Source organism: Somniosus microcephalus, chromosome 1 (assembly GCF_052327205.1).
Source record: "Somniosus microcephalus isolate GS21.2 chromosome 1, FLI_Smic_1.0, whole genome shotgun sequence".
Classification (NCBI taxonomy): Eukaryota; Metazoa; Chordata; class Chondrichthyes; order Squaliformes; family Somniosidae; genus Somniosus; species Somniosus microcephalus.
The window spans coordinates 42,815,987-42,842,942 of NC_140987.1; positions in this window are offsets into that span (position 1 = coordinate 42,815,987).

A 26,956-nucleotide genomic window follows, 5' to 3' on the forward strand; every position below is an offset into this window, starting at 1 on the left:
AGAACATTGGAGTCATTCAGGGGGGTGCGCACATTCGCTACACGGGGGTCCCACCTTACGTCATTCGATGGGAGCATGCAATGACGGGTACCGACCTCTCGGGGTGCCGGAGCCGGGGGGCACACATCATCCTGTGTCCCCAGCACTTGAATGCCCACTTAAAACCACAGTGCGGGTTCAGAACTGCTGGCGCGAAGCCTATAAATTGCACCATGGAGGCAATGGCACAAGGCCATGTGCCCCCGCAGGTGGCATATATAGGAGGTGGGACATATTGTGTCACCACTGCAGTGCCCCACTACCAACATGGACAGCACGGTTGGTGTCCGGTGAGTGGCAGCAGCTTCTGTTTCAAGCCCAGGACAGAAGTTCAAGTGGCCCAAGAGCGAATTGTCCCCATCCCTGAACCTTCCACTGTTCACCTCACTGTGAAAGAGAATTTCACCGATTTGCAGCGATTCATTGCACATTTTGGGTATATCATTCCCCCTCTCCCTGAACACCTCACCAACATATTAAAAGCCGTTCTTGTTTCACAGAAACACTTCTACACACTGGAGCAGAAGACTTTAGAGATAGGGGCAGACATATTGGATATAGTGACCCCACCGTGGCGGGACATGTTCACTAATATAGAAGTCCCTTCCTGGATTAGGATAGCCTCCCACATTCTTGTAGTGTGCCAGGTTGTCATTGTAGTGTATTTGTTGTTTGTACACTGTAAAAGGGTCAAACATTCGCAAAAGTACGAGAATAGAGGGGAATGGAGGGAGCATTATGTGCAGGTAGAAGAAGAGACACCCGTTTAGATTTATGATGCTTTGTATAAAGTTAAAGTTTTCCCTCCCTCCTCTGTATTATTTTTGATATGTATTCTTGTGTTTTGGGGATTTTCGTATGTATTTTATTTTATTATTGAAGTTTAATTAGATGTGATGTCATTATTAGAAGGTAATGTGTATATACTAGGTGATGTAGGGGTATAAGAACCCCCTCCACACTTGGAAGTAAGTTATAAGATTTTTAGCTCCAAGGTATTGCCGTCTATAGATGCTTAATGTACACTAGATTTTTCTGAAATGGGAAATGCATGTGTCGTGGGGTTATAGATATGTAAATACTGGGGATGGTTAGATTGTGGAAGGACAGAAAATTTTGCTCACCCAGAATTATGATGCTTCAAGCAAGTTACAGTATCATCAGGGGGGAGTGTAGGATTCGCAAAATTGGATTTCATATTAATAAGGGTTAAATGGCAGAAGAGGCCGTGATTTTTAAAGACTGTTTTTAAAAGAAGCCCAGAAAAAGGGGCATACAAAATGGTCGCCATACCATGTGATCAGCTCATTGGGACACTTTAAAATGGTTCCTGTGCAACCTCAGACAGCTATGTGGGTTGAACCCTTAGTAAGTTCTGGAAGCCGTTTTATGAGAGAACGAAACCAGACCTACAGGCATGCATATGGATTAGATGCAGATCCACTCAAGATCGGCTTGGAGACAGGGGCCATCTAAATGTTTACCCAGATGAAAGAGGACAATATATATTCATGAGGACAACACCAAGGGCTCGGTAACGAGATCAGCAGGACATTGAAAACAATGAAAGCCATATCCAACCAGAGATGGGCCTGTTACCAGCCGCTTAAAATGATTTAAAATATAATAACTGCCCCGCTGTGCTCAAAGCCCGCCAAAGTTAAAACAAAGACTAACCTGATTTTGGGCGGGAAGTGAGGCCTCGGGAAGAAAGGTATATCTGGAGAGACTTTTCGGCAGTTAAAGACATAAGCAAGCACTCGGAAGCAGTCGGGACAGGCAGGCCAGAGCGAGTTGGAAGGCAGACAGTTGCAAGCCTGCAGCTTGAACACAGACACGCCGGGTTGGAGAGTTGGAAACACGCAGCTTGAATCCGGACACCCAGAAGAAGGAGCAGTCAATCGCAGGCATTCCGCCCCGGGGAAGCACATCGGGAGACCATCGACCATACCCGGGCCGTTGCCGGAACGAGAGGCCATAGACCCAGCTTGGGAGAAGAAACAAAGAAATAAAGGCCCCAAGCGAAGAAACCTTCCAGCCACCATGGCTCGGTAGAAGAGAGGAAAGGAACCTGAAAAAGCGATGGGAGCCAGCCCAAGGCTCCTCTGACCAGGGTCGAGCCGACGATCCTCGACCCCGCCGACATCTAGGCCCGCCGGTGTCCAGCCGCCCCCGACCCCCACCTCAGGAGAGAGGTGTGGCGCAGCTCGCAGGGGCTCCATGATCCACGTGGAGACGAGACGCCTGAAAGGACCAAACACAGACTCGATTTCAAAACCTTGCACTTCCTAATGGGATTGGTGAGCATGTTTCTGGCCCTTCACAATCAGATCTAGATAGGTTTAATAAGGGGGTGGATTTAAGGGTACAATTAACATGAGTTGTTGTCCCTCGATGTTCCGTGTGTTTCCTTATTTCATGATGATCTTTGTAGAATATAAGATGCCTGTATTTGCCTTAGTTAGTATAATGTCATTATGATTTGTTTGTGTTTGTTTTTCCCTCCCATGTACCGTACTCTTATCTGTGTTGCATTTGATTTGATATATTTTTCCATTTGCAATAAAATTTCACTTTGATTCATCAAACTTGGTCTACAAGAGTTTTCTCTACATTGTAGTTCCTGCGCCTAAGTCCAGCGTACAGAATCTAAGGGGCGAGTGGGTCGAACCACTCAAGGTTTACTGTGCAAGAGAGAGAGGCCTCTAGAGAGAGAAACCTCTGGGAAACCTCTCGAGGACGAAAACCCCTTACACTGTCACCGTCTTTCCCTTAACTGGCCGGCTAAGACTGCAGCGCGGGCTTAACAAGATCACTCAAGGGAAAATAGCGTGGGTTGGCTGGATGCCGTTGGGGGTGGGACTCAAACCCAACTACTAGCAGTCTCGCCCCCAACGCGTCCCCATTGACAAAATTCAGCCCATAGAAATTTACGGCATATTTGACACATTGGGCTCAATTTTAATAGCCCTGAGGAAGCGGGTCTGGAGGCGGGTCTGTAGTGAAAATCGGAAAAAATGGCTTCAGACACTCAACCCACCTCTATCCCACCCCCACCTGATTTTCATGAGTCTCGTGTCAGCCACTCCCAAACTGACCCAACTGGAACCGATGGGACAGGTAGCTAAGGTAGGTAACAGCCATTTAACTGCCTTGCTAATCCTATTTTCATAGTGGTTTCCCATTTTCATGCTTCTGGCTCCTGTTTCCCGACTTCTCAGAAACAGGCCAGGTCCAAAGATGTGCGGGTTAGGTTGATTGGCTATGATAAATTGACCCTTAGTGTTAGGGGGATTAAATACGTGGGGTTACAAGGATAGGGTGGGATATGTGTTGGTGTAGGGGTTACGGAGATCGGGTGGGATATGTGTCGGTGCAGGCTCGATGGGCCGAAATGGCCTCTATCTGCACTGTGGGGTTTCTGTGATTCTGTGAAGTTGCTGGAGGACATGATTTGTATGCATTGGTGGTGCCCCTGAAACATGGCTGACATTCAAATGCAACAACTTTGCTGTTGTAGGTATGGGATACAATTTTGCACATCTACTGACCTTGTGGCTGTTCAAGCTGACACCCACCTGCAGTGTGACCTGAATGGAATCATTTCACGCCACTTCGACTGTGCGCTTGCAAGCTTGTTGACTCAAAAGAATTTGTGGTGCTTCCCCTGTGGCTTCAGCAGGTGTAGAGGCATTTTGCTGACTAGGATGCTGTACCTGCTTAGACGCTTTTGGTGGGCATCCTCTGGGTTTGGGAGCCTGGGAGTGCTCTTCAACAGTCTGCTCCACCTGCAGCTGTGCAGGGGCTGAAACGGCCACCTCAGTTGTCTCAGCAAAGTGGGTCTCTGACCGAGGGCTCCACAGTGGCAAGGTCGTGTGAGCATTTTGAGAGAAGCCCACACTTCCTTGTGTCCTGCCAACAACATCCCTCTCATGGGTCAGCCACAGCTCAGTGCTGGCAAGTGGCTGGAGAGCACATTCCTGCACATCAGGGGGACCATGAGGACCCATATCTGCACTGGCATTCCTCATCACAAGTCCCTCCATAAAGCTCTGGTCTCTCTACTCAATAGCTGCCCATTGCTCCTCCAGAGATGGCATTCTATTTTGAACTGTCACCATGTTTTCCTGACTCTGGCGACTTATTCCTCCATGGCAGTTGCCATCCTTTCCACTGAGGTAGCCAGCCTTTCCACGGAGGTTGCCATCCGATCCATGGTGCTGTGTTCATGCATCACTGCCTCCTCCACGGCAGTGCTGATGTTAGAGATGGACTCCTCCATTCTCTCCACACTCGCACTAACCCTGGAGGCAAACCCTTCCAGAGACTCCTGCACTTGTTCCTGTATTATCCGAGATGCTCTTTTTCTGGATGGCCCAAGAGCACAGTGTCTGCATGCAGCTCAGCAGAGCTAGGAGAGCCCTGTGACCTCCGCCGAGGACTCTCCACTGCTGTTGCTGTCTCCACCATTTACTGATGCTCACTTGTGCGCTGTGATTGACCAGGTGGCAACACTACTCTAACTCGCGAGGGCCCCACCGAGGTGTGCGTTGCTGCGCTGGTGCTGGGTGCGCTGAGTCCTGGTGATGCTGCTCCCTCAGAGGCTTCAGGTTCCTCTGAGGAGATGTCCAGCTCTTTAAGGACAGGTTGGCGAAGCTGGATTTGTTTTCATTAGAGCAAAGGAATTTGAGGGGTGATTTGATAGAGGTGTACAAGATTATGACAGGTTTGGATAGGCTAGACGGGGAAAGGCTGTTCCCACTAGTTGATGGTACAAGGACTAGGGGACACCGTTTTAAGGTTTTGGGCAAGAGATACAGGGGGGACGTGAGGAAAAACTTTTTTACACAGCGAGTGGTGATGACCTGGAATTCACTGTTGACAAAAGTGGTGGAAGCAGAGACACTCAGGGCAGGATTTTCATTGGACCGTGAAGGCGGGATTGGAGGCATGTGGGGGGTTAAAATCCTGAAATCGAAGGGCACGAACCTATCCCGCCCCCAACCCGCCTCCATGCCAGTTTCAAAGGAGGCGGGTACCTGACCCGCACTGGGACCCGCCTCCCCGAGGCGGGAAGGGGATTAGTGCCAATTAACTGCCTGTTAACAGGTAGTTAGCAGGCAGTTTTTAGCCTCATTCCTATTTTCATTGGTGAAATGTGGGATTCCCGATGGCTCCAAACCATAGCAAGTCAGGATGAAGGGCTTGGAGGGGTCGAGATGTCCGGTGTTCAGGTGAGTGGTGGGTGCATGAGTGCAGAGGTAAGTGTGTTTGGTGTGTGTAAAGTGTTTAAAGAAGTTTTACTTACATGTACTTACCTTTACAGCCTTCCTTCCTTCAGGTCTCGGGAGTCCCTCATCTCACCGGCACAGAAAGCAGAATGGCCGCGAGCCATCAAAAGGTCCAGCATTCAGCTTTCTGTTCCAGCGAGATCTCTAAATCATCCTGAGAAGAAGGAATTAACTTGGAGTGCAGATTGTCAGTGTTTGACAGCTTCAAACAGCTGTCAAACGCTGATATTTCATCTGTCAAAAGGTCTTGACAGATGAAATATCAATCTATGACGTCACCTGTTGCTGGGTGGCCCTTAATTGGCCTGCTGAGCCCGCTGGGTGGGCTCAACAAGGTCAATCAAGTCAAAATCACGTGGGTTGGCTAGAACTCGATGGAGGTGGGACTACAACCCCGAAAGTTGTAGTCCCACCTCCTACCCGCCTCCTCAATGAAAACCCAGCAACAATAAAAATAGGGATTAGGCTAAAACCTGTCTGTTAACTACCTGTTAACAGACAGTTAATTGACACTAATCCCCTTCCCGCCTCAGGGAGGCGGGTCCCAGTGCGGGTCGGGCACCCGCCTCTTTTGAAACTGGCATGGAGGCGGGTTGGGGGCGGGATGGGTTCGTGCCCCTCAATTTCGGGATTTTAAACCCCCACACGTCTCCAATCCCGCCTCCACGGCCCAATGAAAATCCTGCCCTGAGTCAAGATTTTAACCCCCCATCCATCTCCAATGAAAATCCTGCCCTATGACTCTATGGGGGAAAAATTCAGTATCGTCCCTTTGGGGGCGCCATTATCGGCCGTGCGCAAAGTTTAGCGCCTGGCGATAATTATCGCCTCCGACAGCAAACTTGGTTTTATCGCCCCTGGAGGTGATTGGAGCGCTAAATCAGGCACTTCACACCTGTCTTAAGGCGCAAAGGCCGAGGAGTGAGGCGCTACCTCAGAGCGCTTGCGAAGCAAGGAAGGGCAAAGCAAAATGAACCTGCATAGTGTTGCTCAGTACTCAAAACTCCTTCACACAGCGTTGAATCTCTCCAGAAGTCTCTCTCTCTCTCTCTCAGAATGCGTGGTGCACAAATGTCACCAACAAAAAAAGGCAGGAAGCGGTCACCTTTAAATAGCGCTCCCCCAGTCCCTTTCTGACTGCAAAATGCTCCCCTCAACCTGTCGTTGCTAGCGGCAGGTAGTAAGGCAGGCGCCACCACTCAATATCCGGTCCGGGGCGCTACCGGGGCGTTGCGCACTCGACTGACGTCATGATCTGCCGGCGCAGGAGATCGTGGCAGTAGTGTTTAGCGCCGCCGCAAAATGTCTAGTTAATTTCACGAGCGGCGCAAACATCGCCGCACCCGGGCGCTAGTTGCTTTGTGCCCCATTAGCGCCCTCTTAAGGCGCTAACAGGAGGCGCAAACAACTGAATTTTTCCCCCCATATGCCATTGCATTTTGAGAGGGATGAAACTCTATTATGTCACCAGCTTCCTCTAGTGTGCCTGTCTCTCCATCGCCCACTACCAGGTCCTTGCCACCTCCAACAATCTCGTATGCTGCCTCCTCAGCACTGGTCAATGTTGCTAGGTAGTTGTTCCTCCTCCAGTCAGTGCTCTCTCCCTCATATTCTGGGCTATCCTTTCCTGCAAGGAGGGACACAAGTGGTGTTTCAGTCACAGTGATGGAGTGAGTGTGAGTAATCCCTACCATAGAAGCTTTGAGGGAGATGAAGATGGGGTAAGTTGCCAAGAGGAAGCTAGCTCCCTGTGCGTTGTTAGTTGTTGTCACTGCATGACAGTGAGAGTGAGTCTAAGGGGTGCATAGGCAGGAAGCTGTAGTGGTTCAGTGCAGAGACAGAGATGGATAGGTAAGGGTGCAAGGGAAGTAAGGGTAAGGTGGGATGTGAAGGAGGAGGCTTACAACGCAGTGTGCTGGTGATGAGAAGAGAAGGGAAGCAGATTGAAGGTAAGTGTGATAAGTTACTCACTTTTGATGTTCGCACAAGATCATTAAACCTTATACGGCACTGGATCCATGAGCATGAACTTATGGACCTTGCGCTGACCTCCTCAGCAATGCGCAGCCAGGCTGCCTTGTTCTGCTGAGGAGGTTTCCTCCGGCTATCAGGAGGGAAGAGAATCTCGCTGCGCCCTCTGACAACATCCACAAGAACATGGAGGGAGTCATCATTAAATCGAGGAGCTGCCTTGCCTCTGGAATAAGTCATTGTGTATAGATCAATCTCACTGAGTATCAGCAGCCAGAAGAGAAAGGCATAGGCTGAATGGCAGCTTTAAAAGCAGCTGCTTTGATGACGTCATCAGAGGCGGCCAGCCGACCCGATCACACTCATTGGATCGGCCAGCGCGCCTCATTGAAATCAACAAGCTCATTGAATCAAAATCGGACATCAGCAGCTGATCCCTCCGGAAGCGGCTCCGGACTCTGCCCACCACCCAACCCGACTTGGGAATAAAAATCGAGTCCTTTGTTTCTGTGCTGGCTGAATAAGAGCTATCCAGCCTAATCCCACTTTCCAGCTCTTGGTCCGTAGCCTTGTAGGTTACAGCACTTCAAGTGAATATCCAAGTACTTTTTAAATGCGATGAGCGTTTCTGTCTCTACCACCCTTTCAGGCAGTGAGTTCCAGACCCTCACCACCCTCTGGGTGAAAAAAAGTTCTCCTCATCTCCCCTCTAATCCTTCTAATGATTACTTTAAATCTATGCCCCCTGATTATTAGTGGTGAGAGAGGAAAATTCAGCACTGCGTGGGAGTATTTTACCACATTGACAGCAGCGGTTCAGGAAGAAGGTCCACCATCACCTTCTCAAGCGCAACAAGGGATAGACAATAAATGCTGGCCTCGTCAGCAAAGAGGTGCCGCCAAATTCCAAGCTGACTGCTAGTATTCCTACATGCTGTATAGTAGCCACGGGTGTCCTTGCAGCAGATTAACAGCTCTGTATCTGCCTCTCTGCTAGCTAATACCCAGAGAAGACAGGTCTCCATGGTCTTCACCAGGGCCTTCAGAATTGGTTAGTGGCATCTTGGCTCTTGATTACCCAGGCGTACTCATTTTCATGCAGCACCTCATAAAGCACGCGCCTCCTCCCATCTTTCCTCCTCTAAATCTATCAGCATAAATATCTATTCCCTTCTCCCTCATATGCTTGTTTAGCCTCCTCTTAAATGCATCTACACTATTACCCTCAACCACTCCCTATGGCAGCGAGTTCCGCATTCTCACCACTCTTTGGGTAAAGAAGGTTCTTCTGAATTCCCCATTGGATTTCTTGGTGACTATCTTATATTGATAGCCTCTAGTTATGCTCTTCCCCACAAGTGGAAACATTCTCTCTGTATCCACTCTATCAACATTTCTCATAATTTTAAAGACCTCTATTAGGTCACCCCTTCTTTTTTGAAGAGAAAAGAGACCCAGCCTGTTCATCCTTTCCTGATATGTATACCCTTGCACTTCTGGTATCATCCTTGTAATCTTCTCTGCACCCTCTCCAGTGCCTCTATATCCTTTTTATAATATGGCAAACAGAACTGTACGTAGTACTCTAAGTGTGGTCTAACCAAGGTTCGATACAGGTTTAGCATAACTTCCCTACTTTTCAATTCTATCCCTCTGGAAACAAACCCTAGTAACAGGGCATGGAACCTCTCTCAGATAGCCTGACCTGTCTGGTATCCTTCAGTAGGTCCTCTACTTCTGCCGAACATGTCAGCTTAGAGGATTGTCCTTGGGAAACAATTGCTACCAGCTGGGGTGACAAAAAACCTTACATGCAGGACCTGTGGGGCCGAATGGCCTGTTTCCTTGCTGTAAATACCGTGTAATACCACTTGACGCATTTAAATTTGTATCTGTTGCAGTGAGTATTGCAGTGACCATGTACAGCAGGTACCTCAAAGCACTGGAGAGGTACCACCAACGCTGCCACTGCAAGATCCTGCAAATCCGAGGAGCGAGTTGGGTAGGATTGATTGGGGAATGGCACTCAAAGGGTTGACGGTGGATAGGCAATGGCAAAAATTCAAAGACTGAATGGATGAGCTACAGAATTTGTTCATCCCAGTTTGGCATAAAAGTAAAACAAAAAAGGTGACTCAACCGTGGCTAACAAGGGAAATTAGGAATAGCATAAGATCCAAGGAGAGGACATATAAATTGGCCAGAAAAAGCAATAATCCTGAGGATTGGGAGCAGTTTAGGATTCAACAAAGGAGGACAAAGGGATTAATTAAGAAAGGGAAAATAGAATATGAGAGTAAGCTAGCATGGAACATAAAAACTGACTGTAAAAGCTTTTATAGGTATGTGAAGAGAAAAAGATTGGTGAAGTCAAGCGTAGGTCCCTTGCAGTCAGAATCAGGGGAATTTATAATAGGAAACAAAGAAATGGCAGGCCAACTAAATACATACTTTGGTTCTGTCTTCACAAAGGAGGACACAAATAACCTCCCAGAGATGCCGGGGAACATAGGGTCTAATGAAAGGGTGGAACTGAAAGAAATCAGTATTTGTAGGGAAATGCTGTTAGGAAAATTGATGGGACTGAAGGCCGATAAATCCCCAGGGCCTGATAATCTACATCCCAGGGTACTTAAGGAAGTGGCCCTAGAAATAGTAGATGCATTGCTGGTCATCTTCCAGAACTCGATAGACTCTGGAACAGTACCCATGGATTGGAGGGTAGCTAATGTTACCCTACTATTCAAAAAAGGTGGTAGAGAAAAAGCGGGGAATTATAGACCGGTAAGCCTGACATCGGTAGTGGGGAAAATGCTAGAGTCTATTATAAAAGATGTAATAGCAGAGCACTTGGAAAGCAGTGACAGGATCGGACAAAGTCAACATGGATTTACAAAAGGTAAATCATGCTTGACTAATCTACTGGAATTTTTTGAGGACGTAACTGGTAAAATAGATAAGGGGGAACCAGTGGATGTGGTGTATTTGGACTTTCAGAAGGCTTTCGATAAGGTCCCACATAAGAGATTAGCGTGCAAAATTAAGGCACATGGGATTGGGGGCAAGGTATTGGCTTGGATAGAGAACTGGTTGGTGGACAGAAAGCAAAGAGTTGGAATAAACGGGTCATTTTCCGAGTGGCAGGCAGTGACTAGTGGGGTACCGCAAGGATCGGTCCTAGGGCCCCAGCTGTTCACAATATATATTAATGATCTGGACGAGGGAATTGGATGTAATATCACCAAATTTGCAGATGACACAAAGCTGGGTGGGAGGGTAAGCTGTGAGGAGGATGTCGTGAAACTCCAGTACAATTTGGACAGGTTGGGTGATTGGGCAGAAACATGGCAAATGCACTATAATGTGGATAAATGTGAGGTTATCCACTTTGGTGGCAAAAACAGGAAGGCAGATTATTATTTGAATGGCAATAGATTGGGAGAAGGGGAAGTGCAAAGAGACCTGGGTGTTCTTGTGCACCAGTCGCTGAAGGTAAGCATGCAGGTGCAGCAGGCAGTTAAGAAGGCAAATGGTATGTTGGCCTTTGTAGCAAGAGGGTTCGAGTACAGGAACAAGGATGTCTTACTACAGTTGTACAGGGCCTTGGTGAGACCACACCTTGAGTATTGTGTGCAGTTTTGGTCACCTTACCTGAGGAAGGACGTTTTTGCCATGGAAGGAGTGCAGCGAAGATTCACCAGGCTGATACCTGGGATGGCAGGAATGACGTATGAGGAGAGATTGTGTCGATTGGGCTTATACTCACTGGAGTTTAGAAGATTGAGAGGGGATCTCATCGAAACCTATAAAATTCTGTCAGGCCTGGACAGACTAGATGCAGGAAGGATGTTTCTGATGGCCGGGGAGTCTAGAACCAGGGGTCATAGTCTAAGGATAAGGGGTAAGCCATTTAGGACTGAAATGAGGAGGAATTTCTTCACCCAGAGAGTGGTGAACCTGTGGAATTCTCTGCCACAGAGGGCGGTGGAGGCAAGTTCATTAAATATATTCAAGAAGGAGTTGGATATATTTCTTAAGGCTAAAGGGATCAAGGGATATGGGGAGAAGGCTGGGACAGGGTACTGGATTTGGATGATCAGCCATGATCTCATTGAATGGCGGAGCAGGCTCGAAAGGCTGAATGGCCTACTCCTGCTCCTATCTTCTATGCTTCTCGCTCAGGCCAACATCCCCAGCATCGAAACATTGACCATGCTCGATCAGCTCCAATGGACGGGTCACATCGTCCGCATGCCCGATACGAGACTCCCAAAACAAACGCTCTACGTGGAGCTCCGGCATGGCACGAGAGCCCCAGGTGGGCAGAGGAAACGCTTCAAGGACACCCTCAAAGCCTCCTTGAAAAAGTGCAACATCCCCACCGACACCTGGGTATCCCTGGCCCAAGACCGTACAAAGTGGTGGAGAAGCATCCGAGAAGGCGCCAAACACCTCGAGTCTCTTTGCCGGGAGCAAGCGGAAGCTAAGCGCAAACAGCGGAAGGAGCGCACGTCAACCCAAGCACCCCACCCACCCACCCCTTCAACCACTGTCTGCCCCACCTGTGACAGAGACTGTAGGCCCTGCATTGGACTCATCAGTCACCTGAGAACTTATTTTTAGTGTGGAAGCAAGTCATCCTCGGTTCCGAGGGACTGCCTGAGAAGAAATCATGCAAATGAGCTTTGATGGGAGGATTGGCTGGCACTGAACTTTTTGGATGGAACTTACTTCAATTCTAAACCATTCAAAACTGAGGCAGACCTGAAAATGAAAATAAGCCCCCTTCTGTGTTCTGATTGAACTGAAAGACACTGATACCAAACCATACACTAACTACTTTTGTCCTGATTTCATTTACAAGGAATCTGGCAAATTAAGAACAGCAACTCGACAATGGAAAAATAAAGGCGTACCCAGTTGGAATGAACCTGAATCAGTGAACTAAAGGTTAGTTTTGGTCTATGTAAGATTTTAAATGACCAAACTGTTCGCTATGGACTGAGATTATTGACATAAGTCTGTCATCATAACACTAAAGCATATCGGTCTCCTAGTACAAATAGGTAAAAGTCAGTGGCCTAGAAATTCAGTTGCTTGTGCCAGCCGGTAGCGCCTGAGGAGGAGGAGATGATGGGCGCTAGGCAGCTAGCGGCCGGGCGCAGCGCGATCTGCGCCTCTCCCCAACTTCACTAGAGATTTAGCGTCGGCGCAAAGTCTTTGCGCGCGCTCAGCTGCGCGCGCAGATCCTGACGTCATTTCATCGTGCAACGCCCTTTGTGCGCCCCAAACCGGAACTTCAATGGCGCCGCCCTTCTTTGCGCCTGGCGCCCCCAGCGACTGGTAGAGGGGAACGGTTCCCAGTTGCTGCGGGGTGCGGGAGGCGCTATTTAAAGGGGACTCCTCCTGCATTATAAGTGACAGCCATTTTGTGCCAATCCTTCTGTGTGAGAGACAAAGGCAGAGAGCTTTCTGCTTTGACTCAGCGCTCGCACAGGTACTTCTGGCTTCAGGCCAGAGCTTTGCACTTGGACTTCACTTTCAGTGCCATAGCCTTGAGTCGCCACATATACTGTAATGGGGGCTACAATGGGTGGAAACGTTGGCTTTCTGCATTGCATTCAAAGGGATCAGAGACGCCGTGAGAGAGTGCCAGTCATGGCCAGACGGAGAAGGGCCAACAGGTGTCGGCACAGGAGGCCTTACCCACCCAGGGTATACCGCCAGCAGTTCTCATATCTGAACATGTCTGAGGAGCAGTGTGTTCAGAGGCTGCGATTCAGAAGGGAGGTGGTCACTGAGATCTGCCACCTGCTTCGCAGAGATCTGCAGCCACAGCTGAGGAGCAGGACGTCTCTGTCGGTGGCAGTGAAGGTGACAGTGGCTCTCAACTTCTATGCCACCGGCTCCTTCCAATCCGCTACTGGGGACATTGCCAACATCTCCCAGTTCGCGGTACATTGCTGCATCCAACAGGTGAACAATGCCCTTTTCAGAAGGAGACGTCAGTACATCTCCTTCCCCATGACCCTGGACAAGCAGCAAGAGCGTACAATGGGATTTGGAAGAATAGCGGGCTTCCCCATGGTCCAGGGCGTAGAACTGATGAACCAGCATTGGTCAGGCCTTGCTTCAGGGCTGCAGTGCGCAGGGCATGGCAGCCAGACAAGTCCACCCTCCCCCTTTAAGAGCTGACCGGCGCCAGAGTGTCTGCCGTCAATCAGCAACTCGCCGCACCTGCGCTGCGCCCACCCTCGGGGGTATCGCCCCAGGCTGCCGGCTTAGCGCCTAATGATAGTCGTGCATCGCCTGTTTTAGCGCAGCAGCAACCTCTTGGGGCGATGCGACTGAATATCGGCGAAGGTGGCGCGAACTTGCGCCGGGCGCAAACTTTAGCGGCCGCCCGACTGTAGCGCCCCGAACGTGGCTATACTGAATTTCTAGGCCAGTGACTTATATCTCATCTGGGATATAATGTCCTGATGTTGTAATTTCCTTTAGCACTTACTCTCCTTTGATGAAAATGGCTTAAGCGCATGGATTATACTATGGCTGTTAAGATTTGGGTTAATTTAATAATTGTAAAAGAATATGGGCTAGATTTTCAGTTGCTTGCGCCAGCAGTTAGCGCCTTAAGAGAAGTGATTTCCGGGCGCTATGCGTGTAGCGCCCGGGCGCAGCGCAGTTTGCGCCCCGCCCCAAATTAAGTTGCCCGTTAGCGCCGGCGCAAAGTTTAGCGCCCGCCCGGATGCGCGCGCAGAAAATGACGTCACATCCTCGTGCAACGCCCTTTGGCCGCCCCGATTGCAAACTTCAGTCGGACCGCCCCATTGTGCGGCGGGCGGCCGGAGCGTTTGGAAAAAGGAACGCAACACAACCAGCGCGGGCCCCGGGGGGCGCTAATTAAAGGGAACGTCCTCTCCAGTATAAAGGCCATCCATTATTTCAGAAAACAGTCTTGTGCAACGCATTTCTGGAGACACAACAAGGAGGATAGCTAACTGGTTTCAAGCAGCAAGAGCCAGGTATTTTTGGACTCAGGCAACAGCGCTGCAAGTGGCCATTTGGAAATTAGAGTGTTTGCCAGGATTTGATGGGGGTTGCATGGGGTGCCAACGCGGAGCTGCAGCTCCATGTCCGTAGGGCTCGCAGACGTATTGTGAGAGGGGCAGCCCTGGCTAGAGGCAGAGGGGGCTACAGGCGTCGGCCACGTAGGCCTTACCCAGTCAGGCTATACCGCCAGCAGCGCTCCTACCTAAACATGAGTGCCGCGCGATGTGTTAAAAGGCTCCGATTCCGGAAGGGGGTGATTGCAGAGATCTGCCACCTGCTTCGCCGAGATCTGCGGCCAAAGCTCAGGTGCAGGACGTCTCTGTCGGTGGAAGTGAAGGTGACAGTGGCATTGAACTTCTATGCCACCGGCTCCTTCCAATACGCTGCTGGGGACATAGCAAACATCTCCCAGTACGGCGTGCATCGCTGCATCCGCCAGGTGACCGAAGCACTGTTCAGAAGGAGAAGCCAATTCATCTCCTTCCCCATGGCCCTGGAGAGCCAGCATCAGCGCGCATTGGGATTTTCCAGACTCGGGGAATTCCCCTTGGTGCAGGGCGCCATTGACTGTACGCATGTGGCTTTGCGGGCCCCTCTGGAGCATGGCGAGCAGTATCGCAACAGGAAGGGCTACCATTCTCTGAATGTGCAGCTGGTCTGTGACCACAAGCAGCGCATCATGGCAGTCAATGCCAGCTTCCCAGGCAGCAGCCACGATGCCTTTATCCTGCGGCAGAGTACTGTGCATGACATGTTCCAGGCACAGCCTCCCCCAAGAGGATGGCTACTCGGGGACAAAGGCTATCCTTTGTGCACCTGGCTCATGACCCCGCTCCGCGCGCCCAGGACCGCTGCTGAAGAGGCCTACAACGAGAGCCATCAAACCACCCGCAACATCATCGAGCTAACTATTGGGGTCCTCAAGCAGCGGTTCCGCTGCCTTGATCGCTCCGGAGGAGCTCTCCAGTATTCGCCGGACCGGGTCTCCCAATTTGTGGTGGTTTGCTGCATGCTACACAACCTGGCTATCCGCAGGACTCAGGCACTGCCACCTGACGTTGGACCAGCACCTCAGGAGGAGGAGCAGGAGGAGCATGAGGAGGAGGAGGAGGAGGAGGAGGAGGAGCAGGAGTACGTTCCCAGGAGGGAGCGACCAGGGCCAAGGGCCGCACGACGCCACCTTATTACACGGTACTTCTAAGCCCCCTGTCAGGGAATGGCCAGGGGCCATGAGGGAAGATGAATGCAGCCGCTCCGCAAGCCCTCAGCCGGCGAAGCCAACAAACACTAAGAAGAACAACCATGGAGACTGCATGAATAAAGATAATTTTTTATTAAACAAAAATGAAAAGCCCTTCCCACATGAATCCCCAAAAACAATAAACGGGCCCCACAAAAAGCCCAACAAACGACTCACTCCCACAAACTGGGGAGGAGCCACTCCACCTTTATTGAAACCGGGCCTCAACGTCGGCCTAACGCAAAAAAAAAGCCCTCCAAAAGCACAACCATGGGCAAAATAAAGATGGCCACCGCCATATTAAAGGAAAGCTGGCCACACCCTCTACTGAGTGGCCCGCGAGGGCGAGACCTTGCCCAGCATTTTGCCTCCCCTGCCCTGCCTGCTGCTCCTTCGCAAGCTCTGCCCAGTGGCTGCTGCGAGGCTGGGGGAAGGCGCCTGAGGCTCAGATGCCCTTCCGCCAGATGCCACTGGGGGGCGGCCTACACGGCGTTTGGGCCTCGAGGGGCCGTCTCCTGAGTGGCGCGCCTGAGCCTGGCCACCATCAGCTGCAGCCGCTTGCCCTTGACGCCCCAGAGGGGGAATGGCGGCGACGGATGGTGCAATGTGGGCCAGCTGGCGTCTGGGATGCGCTGGCTGGTGCTGTGGCGCGGTGGCACTCGGCCGGGCCCGCACTGCAGGATCCGCAGCAATCAGCCGACGGCCGGCTTGCTGGGATGGTCCAGCGCGGCGCCTGCCCTGGCGATGCCTGCCTGAGACAGCGCGTGTGGCAGCAGTGAGTGGCCCTCTGGTCCTGGTGTGCGCGCGCATCACATCCGCCAGGGTCTTGACGGCATCAGTTAGCATGCGGCCAGTCGCGGCAGTTGCTGCCCCGAACTCGCGCACACTGGTCGCCAGCGACTCGATGGCCTCAGGCATGCGCCCCACCACGCTCATGAGCTCCGTGTGGCGCCGGTCCGAGTCGTCGGCCATCTGATCGAGCTTCCGCACCTCCTCCGAAGTGAAGGTGTCCGGACTGGAGTCGCGACTCTCCCGCTGGGGAGGAGGGGGCCGAACTAGGGGACCCTTGCCGCGTTGGTGACGGCGAGTTTGCCGAGCAGCAGCACTCCCCTCTGATCCTTCCCCCCTTTGGGGGGAAGGCCGCGGGCCACGCGCACGGCTGCTGGGTGGCTGGACGCCACTGGTCCCAGAAGCTGCATTGCCCTGCGACAGTTCCTCCAGGCACTCGTCCAGTGAGGAGGTGTCGAGCATTTCCTCCTCTCCTGCGGGACGTGACTGTTCCCCCGAAGGTCCGGCTTGCTCCTCCTCCTCCTCCTGGTTGGAGGTGCTGTCACTGGCAGCCTCAGGGTCCTGGTCGTCACCAGCTGAAAGCAGGAATGCACAAGAGTAGCTTCAGAGTGAGGAGACGGCGTCAGCGAGGGAGTTAGGACTGGTGGGATTCAGCGCATTGGTGGGACAGTGGCAAAGGAGATAGCTCGGATGGGCCAGTGCGACGCGAGAGGGCCAAAAGGCGAGGTCCTTACCATTGCCGGGCAGTGGAGGGTCGGATACACCGCACGCTGTGGGGACAATCACACGTGCTCCCATGAGCACACACACGCGCTCCTCCAGCCGAGTGAGCTCCTGCAGCTTGGCGCGGCCACCCCTGGCACGGGCCTGGCGATTAAACGCTACTTTAGCCTGCAAGAGAAAGGACGGGCTGTAAGGGCGCAGTGAAGCCCTGATGTAGTGTGCACTGCCTCCCATGGTGGAATAGCTTGGACAGAGTGAAGCCCTGATGTAGTGTGCACTGCCTCCCATGGTGGAATAGCTTGGCCAAAGTGTAGAGTGCCGAATGGCCATTTGATGCTCATGACTGTCCCAATGCTGCTGGCTGAGGGCTGGCCAAAAGGACTTTCAGGTCCCTTTGCCCATCATGTCAGGTGTACATGCAAGAATGAGGAGGAGACTGGAAAGGCTACTCACCCTCACAATCCTGGTCAGATCGTTGTACTTCTTACGGCATTGTGTGTGGGTCCTGGGGGCCTCGCCGGTGAATGTCACCCTCTGGGCGATCTGCTTCCAGGCTTTGGTGTAGTCGTGGTGGGTTGGATTCCTCCCACTGTCTGGAAACAAGATCTTGCGCCTCACCTCCAGAGCTGTGAGCATGATGTCCAGATCACCCTCTGAGAAGCGCAGGGCACGCTGACGGGCCTTCTCTGGCGTTGCCATGACTCCCTGGGGCTGAGCAGTAGTGTTGAGGCCTCTTTGCAAGGCTGCAGTGTGCAGGGCGTGGCAGCAGACTAATTCGTCCCTTCCCCCTTTAAGAGCTGGTCGGCACCACGGGGTCTGCTGTCAGTGCAAAAATGACCGCACCCGTGCTGCGCCCCGCCTGGGCGCTATCCCTCTGGACCGCCGGCTTAGCGCCTAAAGAGAGTAGTGGAACGCCTCTTTTAGCGCTCCACCAACCTCTTAGGGCGAAGCCACTGAATTCCCGGCAACGGGGCGCTACTTTGGGGCGGGCGCTAACTTCGGGCGGGCGCTAAAGCTAGCGCCCCAAAACTGCCTAAACTGAAAATCTAGCCCTAAGTACTTTAGGTGGTGAATATCCTTGTGATTACAACCATTTTGTTCTTTCCACTTGCTGCTAATGAGTTGTGACAATAGTTACCAACAAAGTCATTGAGATTCAATCAAGGTAATAATTAAGAAGTAGAACAATTTTCAATAGATAATTACAAGACTAAACACTGATGGTAGCTAACTCTGATTGTTAACACTAGAATGTTAGAAAAGTGGTCACAAAATGAACAAGGAGAAACGAGACATAAGAACATATAAGAACATAAGAAATAGGAGCAGGAGTAGGCCATTTGGCCCTTTGAGCCTGCTCTGCCATTCAATACGATCATGGATCTCCAGTTTCCTGAACTATCCCCAATACCCTTGATTTCCTTAGTATTCAAAAATCTATCGATCTCTGTCTTGAATATATTCAATGACTGAGCATCCACAGCCCTCTGGGGTAGAGAATTCCAAAGATTCCCCACCCTCTGAGTGAAGACATTTCTCCTCATCTCAGTCCTAAATGGCCGACCCCGCATTCTCAGACTGTGACCCCGGTTCTAGACTCCACAGCCAGGGGAAACATCCTCCCTGCATCTACCCTGTCAAGCCCTGTAAGAATTTTGCATGTTTCAATCAGATCACCTCTCATTCTTCTAAACTCTAGAGAATATAGGCCTAGTCTACTCAATCTCTCCTCATAGGACAATCCCCCCATCCCAGGAATCAGTCTGGTGAACCTTCGTTGTACTCCCTCTATGGCAAGTGTATTGTTTCTTAGGTAAGGAGACCAAAACTGTACACAATACTCTGGGGCCTAGAAATTGGGTTTTGGCTTAGCCAGGGCTTTAGCGCCGGAAATTAGTGCCGGCGCTAAGTCCCCTGCGCGCGCCAAAAATTCAGTGGCGCCGCGCCCAAACGGCTGCCGGCGCTACTGAAGGGTCTTAGCGCCTGGAAAAGGGCGCTAACTGCCGTTTCGCGCCGCAATTCCGGCGCTGCGGCACCCGATGCGGTGCGGCAGGCTGGGGAAGTGCAGGCCTCCTCCTTCCGTTAAGGAGGAGCTGCCTGCACCCGGCCGCGGCCCGCGCAAATCTGCTTAAAAATGAGCCCGGCACCTCGGACAAGTGCCGGGCTTGCATCTGTTCCGGGGGGGGGGGAGAGAAGTCCGGGGAGGGAGCTGCGGGCAGGCGGCCGGCGGGAAAGCGGCCGGCCGCCGCGGGGCCTTTAATGCGCCGGCGCTAACTGCAGTAAGGCACCTCTGACAAAACGCTGGTTGCGGCTGCCACGGGCGAGGCGGCCGCAACTCAATTTCGGAGTTCGGGCGGGTTACCACGGCAACCGGGACGCTGCGCACACCGATGACGTCATCGGTGCCGGCGCAGCGCTACCGGAGCAACGCCGATTTAGGGCCCCAGGGAATTTCACTACTGGCCATAACTCCGGCGCAAGGCCCTCTAGCGCCTCAAATGAGGCGCTAAGGCTACTGAATTTTCAGCCGCAGGTATGGTCTCACCAGGGCCCTATATAATTGCAGTAAGATGTCTTTACTCTTATACTGAAATCCTTTGAAGAATTTCAGTGGGACAGTTGCACTACACATCTTTGTGCTGTTGAGAATGGTGTTGCCTTTGTTGCAATGCAGAATGCACAATAGAAATGCAGCAACTTCACAGCAGATTTGATTTAATAGAATTAGTACAAGAGAAGCTTGCAGAGACAGCCGCACAGCACTTTGGAGGAAAAATTGAGTTGGTTAGCGTCTCCCGTTAGCGCCTGCAGAGGGTGGTAACTGGGCGCAGATGCAGTAGCGCTGGGGCGAGACGAATCCAGTGGCGCACGGTAAAGCCGGAGCTCCCCCACTCCGTTGAGCTGCCAGTACGAGGTACCGCCGGGCACTTCAACGCCAGGCAGATTGTGACGTCCGATCTGTAAAATTGATTTTCGCCACTTACCTTTGTGCCTTGACCAGACAGCGACAAGGAGAGGAAACACACAGCTTCAGGATGTCGGCTCCAGCGAAGTTATTTAAAGGCGTCCGCATCAATCGCTCGCAGCTGTCAGGGCAGGTTAGTTTCAGTGGTTTCTTGTCAGTTTCAGCTAGTGGATCACTTTGTATGAGTAAGTTCAAGCTTCTTTTTTTATCAGCAGTCTTCTGGCAAGTGCAAAGTGCCTACATTGTTCAAAGATTCAAACTGCTACACTTGGCAAGATTAATGGTGCTGTATTGGCATGCCACCTCGCCTTCCAGGATCTATGGCGGAGGGAGTGAAGGCAGCCAGAAATACGGGAACATGTGTGCAGAGGGATGAGGAGGGACATCAAGGCTCTCACCAGGAGGCCTTAATCTCAGAGGCTATGTCCGACAACTGCTCTCCTACCTTCAATTAAGCAAGGAGCAGTGCATTAGACAGCTCTGCATCACCAAGATGGTGATCACAGAAACCTGCCACCTCCTCCAAACAGACCTCCAGCCACACACCAGGATGACTTAAGCTCCAGATCCCTTTTGCTCACCACATGCCCATCATACCATCCCTGTGTCATGCCATATTACAGCGTCCTCCTGGCTGAAATGAGAGAGGCCACAAAATATTGCAAACTCCATTAATAAATTTATGCATAAACATATCACACATATCACACTCATTCGAATAACTAGTGACCCTTGTGCCTGCCATAGTTGATTAGCTGTCATTGTGTGCAAGGCATGAGATGTGGGTGTGAGTGTTGGTAGATAGAGATTGTTGGTGGGTGAGCGCTGGGGGTGTGGTGCTTTGGGCAGTGTGTGAAGCCTGTGGTACAGATGGTGGTATGTAGCATTTGTTGAAGCATCCAATCACACTGACCAACCGACTGAGGTGGACCTGCCATGAGCACACCTGCTTCAGTCCTCCGGCTCCTTCTCCTTGTTGTACTTCTCCTTGTGGAGGCAGCTGCACAGCCAGCAATGCTGAGAATGAGGTGCTGCAGTATTGTGGCGTTGGGAAACACTGTGTGTATGTAGGTAAACCTGTATAATCCCCTTTTAACTGCTGTATTCCCCTCCCCCCGCAAAATAGTTGCAAGCTGAGAGGAATAAGGCACGTTCAGACTTGCCTGCTGATGAGAGAAGGAAAACCAATCAGGTTCCAGCAGGTGACCAATCCGTGAGTCATCACAGGTTCGCGGGCTTCGCGAATTCAGTACTGTATTGTGAGAGTTGGAGTAAAGACCTATTTCTTGTAGCTCGCTGTGTTGCCTATTTCTTTACGCGGGAGACCATAGTCCCCCACATTGGTGACCCCGAATGTCGGCGGCCGAAGCCCCCGACTCACGCAGCCCTACAGAGGCCAGCAACGACCCGATGGCAACCAGCAGCAGCCTGATGTCGGCCGGCGCCGCGTCCTTGAAGCTCCCCACCTTCTGGGAACACCAAGCACCAGCTTGGTTCGCGCACTCAGAGGCCCAATTCACCCTTCGCAGGGTTCAAGACGATGAAGAAAGGTACCTCCACGTAGTCTCAGCACTAGCAAGCTCTACCGCCGCCGAAGTTCTCGACCTGCTGGGGAACCCACCACAGACCGGCAAGTACTCAACCATTAAGGGCCGCTTGCTGCAGGCTTATGGCCTGTCCAAGGAGGAGAGGGCCCGCAGGCTTCTCTCACTACCAGGCCTCGGCGATTCTACCCCGACCCAGTTGATGAGCCGGATGCTTGCGCTCCTGGGCTCTGAACCGCAGTGCTTCTTGTTTCGGGCCCTTTTCCTCAGCCTGCTTCCTCAGCAGGTACAGACTGCCCTCGCGGGGTCCCCGATCATGGACTGCGTACAACTGGCAGCCGCCGCGGACAAAGTTTTCGCCGTCGCTCAACTCGACTGTGCAGCCGCGAGGCTCCCCGACACCACCGAGCGCGCGCCGCCATGCCAGGCCGCAGAATTATGCTACTACCATGCACGTTTCGGCCACAAGGCCCAACGCTGCAGAGCACCCTGCTCTTTCGATCAAATCAAGATGGCCGCCTGGCCCAACGCACCAGCCCCGCGCCGCCGCCTAGGCCCGCTCGACTGCACCCCCGCCGCCACGATGGCCATCAGCACCGCAGGTAAACTGCTGTACATAACCGACTCTCTTTCAGGGCGCAGATTCCTTTGCGACACCGGAGCCCAATGCAGCATAATTCCTGCCTCCCAGCTCGACATCCAGGCAGGCTGCAGCGGCCCACCCCTCGTGGCGGCAAATGGCACAGCCATCGCTACTTTCGGAAAGCGACGGGCCGAGGTTTGTTTCAACGGCCAGCGATTTACGTGGGATTTCGTGATGGCCTTGGTGGCATATCCTTTGCTGGGCGCCGATTTTCTTTGCGCCCACGGACTCCTGGTCGACGTCGGCGACAGGCGCCTGATCGACACAGCAAATTTCGCTTCACTGGCCTGCCAGCAGAGCAACAGCCCGGCCCTCGTCGGGTCCTGCTCCGCCCCGGCGCATGACGACTACGCCCGCCTACTCGCAGATTTCCCGAGGCTCACACAACCGACCTTATCAGCCGCGGCAGCCAAGCATGGGGTCGAGCATCACATCGCCACTACAGGACCACTAGTGTTCGCTCGAGCCAGACGCCTGGACCCAGCCAAGATGGCGGTGGCCAAGGAAGAATTCGCCACGATGGAAAAACTGGGCATCATCCGCCGCTCAAACAGCCCTTGGTCGTCCCCCCTCCACATTGTGCCCAAGCTGGGCGGTGGCTGGCGCCCCTGCAGCGACTACAGACGGCTCAACGACGCCACCACGCCCGATAGATACCCCATTCCGCACATCCAAGACTTCTCGGCAAACCTAGCAGGAAAGTCCGTCTTTTCCAAGGTCAACCTGATTCGCGGCTACCATCGGGTCCCCGTCCACCACGCAGACGTCCAGAAGACAGCGGTCATCACCCACTTCGGACTGTTCGAGTTCCTGCGCATGCCCTTCGGGCTCAAGAACGCCGCACAGGCCTTCCAACAGCTCATGGACTCCGTCCTACGGGACCTGAGCTTCCTGTTCGTCTATCTGGACGATATCCTCGTGGCCAGCACCAGCAAGGCCGAGCACATCGCGCATTTGCGCTCCCTTTTCCAGCGCCTCAGCCAACACGGGCTAATCGTCAACCCGGCCAAATGCCAGTTCAGAGCAGCCCAAATTGACTTTCTTGGCCACAGAATCTCGCCAAGGGGAGCCATTCCCCTACCTTCCAAGGTGCAGGCGGTGGCAGACTTTCCCAGCCCACCTCGGTTAAGGCGCTGCAAGAATTTTTGGGGATGTTCAATTTCTATCACCGGTTCGTGCCCAAGGCCACCGCACTCATGCGCCCCCTCTATGAAGCCACCAGGGGCAAAACGGGCAAAGAGCAACTCACCTGGTCCAGCGAGATGGCGACAGCCTTTCACCAGACCAAAAGCGCCTTGGCCAATGCCACACTACTGGCCCACCCCATCCGGTGCGCCAAGACCGCCCTCACCACGGACACCTCGGATTACGCCGTCGGCGCCGTCCAGCAACAGTGGGTCGAAGGCGCGTGGCAGCCACTGGCATTTTTCAGCCGACAGCTGCGCAAGAACGAGCAGGCCTACAGCACGTTTGACAGACAGCTCCTGGCCCTGTTCCTGGCAATCCGGCACTCCCGTTTCCTTCTGGAAGGCCAGCCGTTCACCGCATTCATGGACCACAAGCCGTTCACTTTCGCCATGGCCAAAGTAACCGAACCCTGATCCGCGCGCCAACAGCGCCAACTCAACTTCATCTCGGAGTTCACCACGGACATCCGCCACGTTGCCGGCAAGGACAATTTGGTGGCCGACTGCCTCTCAAGACCCTCGCTCCACGCAGTGCACCTGGGCGTCGACTACGCCAGCATGGCGAGAGACCAGGCTGCCGACGCGGAGATCCAGGCCCTCAGGACGTCAACTACCAGCCTCACCCTGACCGACATCCACTTCCACGCAGCTGGCACAACCCTCCTGTGCGACGTCTCAGTCCCCTCGCCTAGGCCGGTCGTTCCATCCGCCTGGCGCAAGCGAGTTTTCGACATCATCCACGGCCTCTCACATCCAGGGATGCGTGCGTCTCAGAAACTTATGTCCGCCAAGTTCATCTGGCCTGGACTCCACAAGGATGTGAGAGACTGGACCAACACATGCGTGCTGTGTCAGCGCGCTAAGGTCCAGCAGCACACCAAGGCGCCATTGGAGTGTTTCCCGGTGCCCGAGAGGCGTTTCGACCACGTCCACGTCGATCTGGTAGGCCCCTTGCCGCCGTCGCATGGTTTTACACACCTGCTCACGATCGTCGACCGCACCACCAGATGGCCCGAGGTGGTTCCCCTCGCCTCCACCACCACGACCGACGTCGCGCGAGCATTCGTCTCGACATGGGTGGCCCAGTTCGGCGTGCCGACCGACATATCCTCGGACAGAGGCCCCCAGTTCACCTCCCACTTGTAGAATGCCATCATCGCCGGCCTCGGCACCAAGTTGCACAGGACAACAGCCTACCACCCGCAGGCCAACGGGCTCTGCGAGCGCTTTCATTTTTCTTTGAAAGCCTCCCTCCGCGCCAGCCTGGCTGACACCAGCTGGATCGACAAACTACCCTGGGTTCTCCTGGGATTGCGTACCGCGCCCAAAGAGGACCTCCGCGCCTCCGCGGCCGAGATGGTCTACGGCCAACCGCTCAGAGTACCAGGCGACTTCCTCCCCCTGACAATGGAGCCGTGGTCGGCCGCCAGACAGCTTTCCCTGCACCAGGACGTGGCCCAGCAATTCCGTCCAGTGCCCACTTCGCAACACGGCCCGCAGCCGTCCTACGTGCCTCGAGACTTACGACATGCGGAGTTCGTCTTCGTGCGCCGGGACGCGCACAGAGGCCCGCTGCAGGCACCATACACCGGCCCCTCCCCAGTATTGGAGACGGGGGACAAAGCTTTTCTTATCGACGTCGGCGGGAAGCCGGACCTTATTTCAGTAGACCACCTCAAACCGGCGCACCTGGACCTCAGCTTCCCGTTTCGGCCGGCTCTTCCCCCACGGCGGGGCAGACCCCCCGCATTGGCGGCGGCCCCACAAGAGGACCAAGACACGCCAGAACCTTACTTCCCGGCCGCCGCCCCACCTTCGCCGGCAGCCCGTCCAGCCAGCCCACCGGCAGACCAGCCACCAGACCAGCCGACGAACCAACCGGCCGACCTCCCAGACAGCCCTCCTCACACGTCAGATGGCTACTACAGCCGCTACGGCTGCTTGGTCAAACCTCCACAGAGACTGACTTTTACAGTTAACGAGGATTCTGGGGGGGCGTATGTGGCGTTGCCACATTGGGGAAACACTGTGTATATGTAGATAAACCTGTATAATCCCCTTTTAACTGCTGTATTCCCCTCCCCCTGCAAGATAGTTGCAAGCTGAGAGGAATAAGGCACGTTCAGACTTGCCTGCTGCTGAGAGAAGGAAAACCAATCAGGTTCCAGCAGGTGACCAACCCGTGAGTCATCACAGGTTCGCGGGCTTCGCGAATTCAGTACTGTATTGTGAGAGTTGGAGTAAAGACCTATTTCTTGTAGCTCGCTGTGTTGCCTATTTCTTTACGCGGGAGACCGTAGTCCCCCACAGTATCAATGAACCTCCCCTTTAAGTACTGGGAAAAGACTGTGGCAATTGTAATGATATCAGCAAATAGTGATGTTATTTGCCTGTTTAATTATCATGTCTTACCAGCATAGTTGCCTGATTGATTGCTTGTGCCTGACCAGCAGAGGGCATGTGACCGAGAGAAGCAAGGCAGTTAGTTTAGTTTTGGTTTCATTCTAGATGCATCACAGCATCGTGTCTCCTGTAAAAGCTGTATAAAAGAGTTGAACAGACTTTAGATTAAAACTCATTGGCCTAGAAATTCAGTCGCGTTTGCGCCCACTTATTGGGCTAGATTTTCAGTTGCTTGCGCCAGCAGTTAGCGCCTTAAGAGAAGTGATTTTCGGGCGCTATGCGTGTAGCGCCCGGGCGCAGCGCAGTTTGCGCCCCGCCCCAAATTAAGTTGCCCGTTAGCGCCGGCGCAAAGTTTAGCGGCCGCCCGGATGCGCGCGCAGAAAATGACGTCACATCCTCGTGCAACGCCCTTTGGCCGCCCCGAATCCAAACTTCAGTCGGACCGCCCCATTGTGCGGCTGGCGTCCAGAGCGTTTGTAAAATGGAACGCAACACACCCTGGGGAGCGCAAATTAAAGGGCACTCGTACAAAAGGCACTCTGCATGTGTTGTGTGGAAGTAAGCTGTGTGTTGTTCTGAACGGTCTATTTATGTTTCCGGGCACCAATCATTCCTCCTCCTCCTCCTCCTCCTCCTCTTCCTCCTCCTCCTCCTCCTCCTCCTCCTCCTCCTCCTCCTCCTCCTCCTCCTCCTCCTCCTCCTCCTCGTTTCTCCCCAGACTTTGCATTTGAAAAAAATACATGCACCCTTCCCCTTTAAGAGCTCACTGGCACCAGAGTGTCTGCCGTGCGCTGCGCCCGAGCTCGGCTGTTGCGCTCTCCACCGCCGGCTTAGCGCCTAAAGATACTAGTGGAACGCCTCTTTTAGCGCTCCACCAACCTCTTAGGGCGAAGCCACTGAATTTCCGGCAACGGGGCGCTACTTTGGGGCGGGCGCTAACTTCGGGCGGGCGCTAAGGTTAGCGCCCCAAAACTGTCTATACTGAAAATCTAGCCCATTGGCTATAAAGTGGTTTGCGCCTGAAGTTTTTTATCGCCCGAAATTCAGATGGACCCTAACATCGGCGTTAGCCGGTCGCGCCGCGCCGGCACCGATGACATCATCGGTG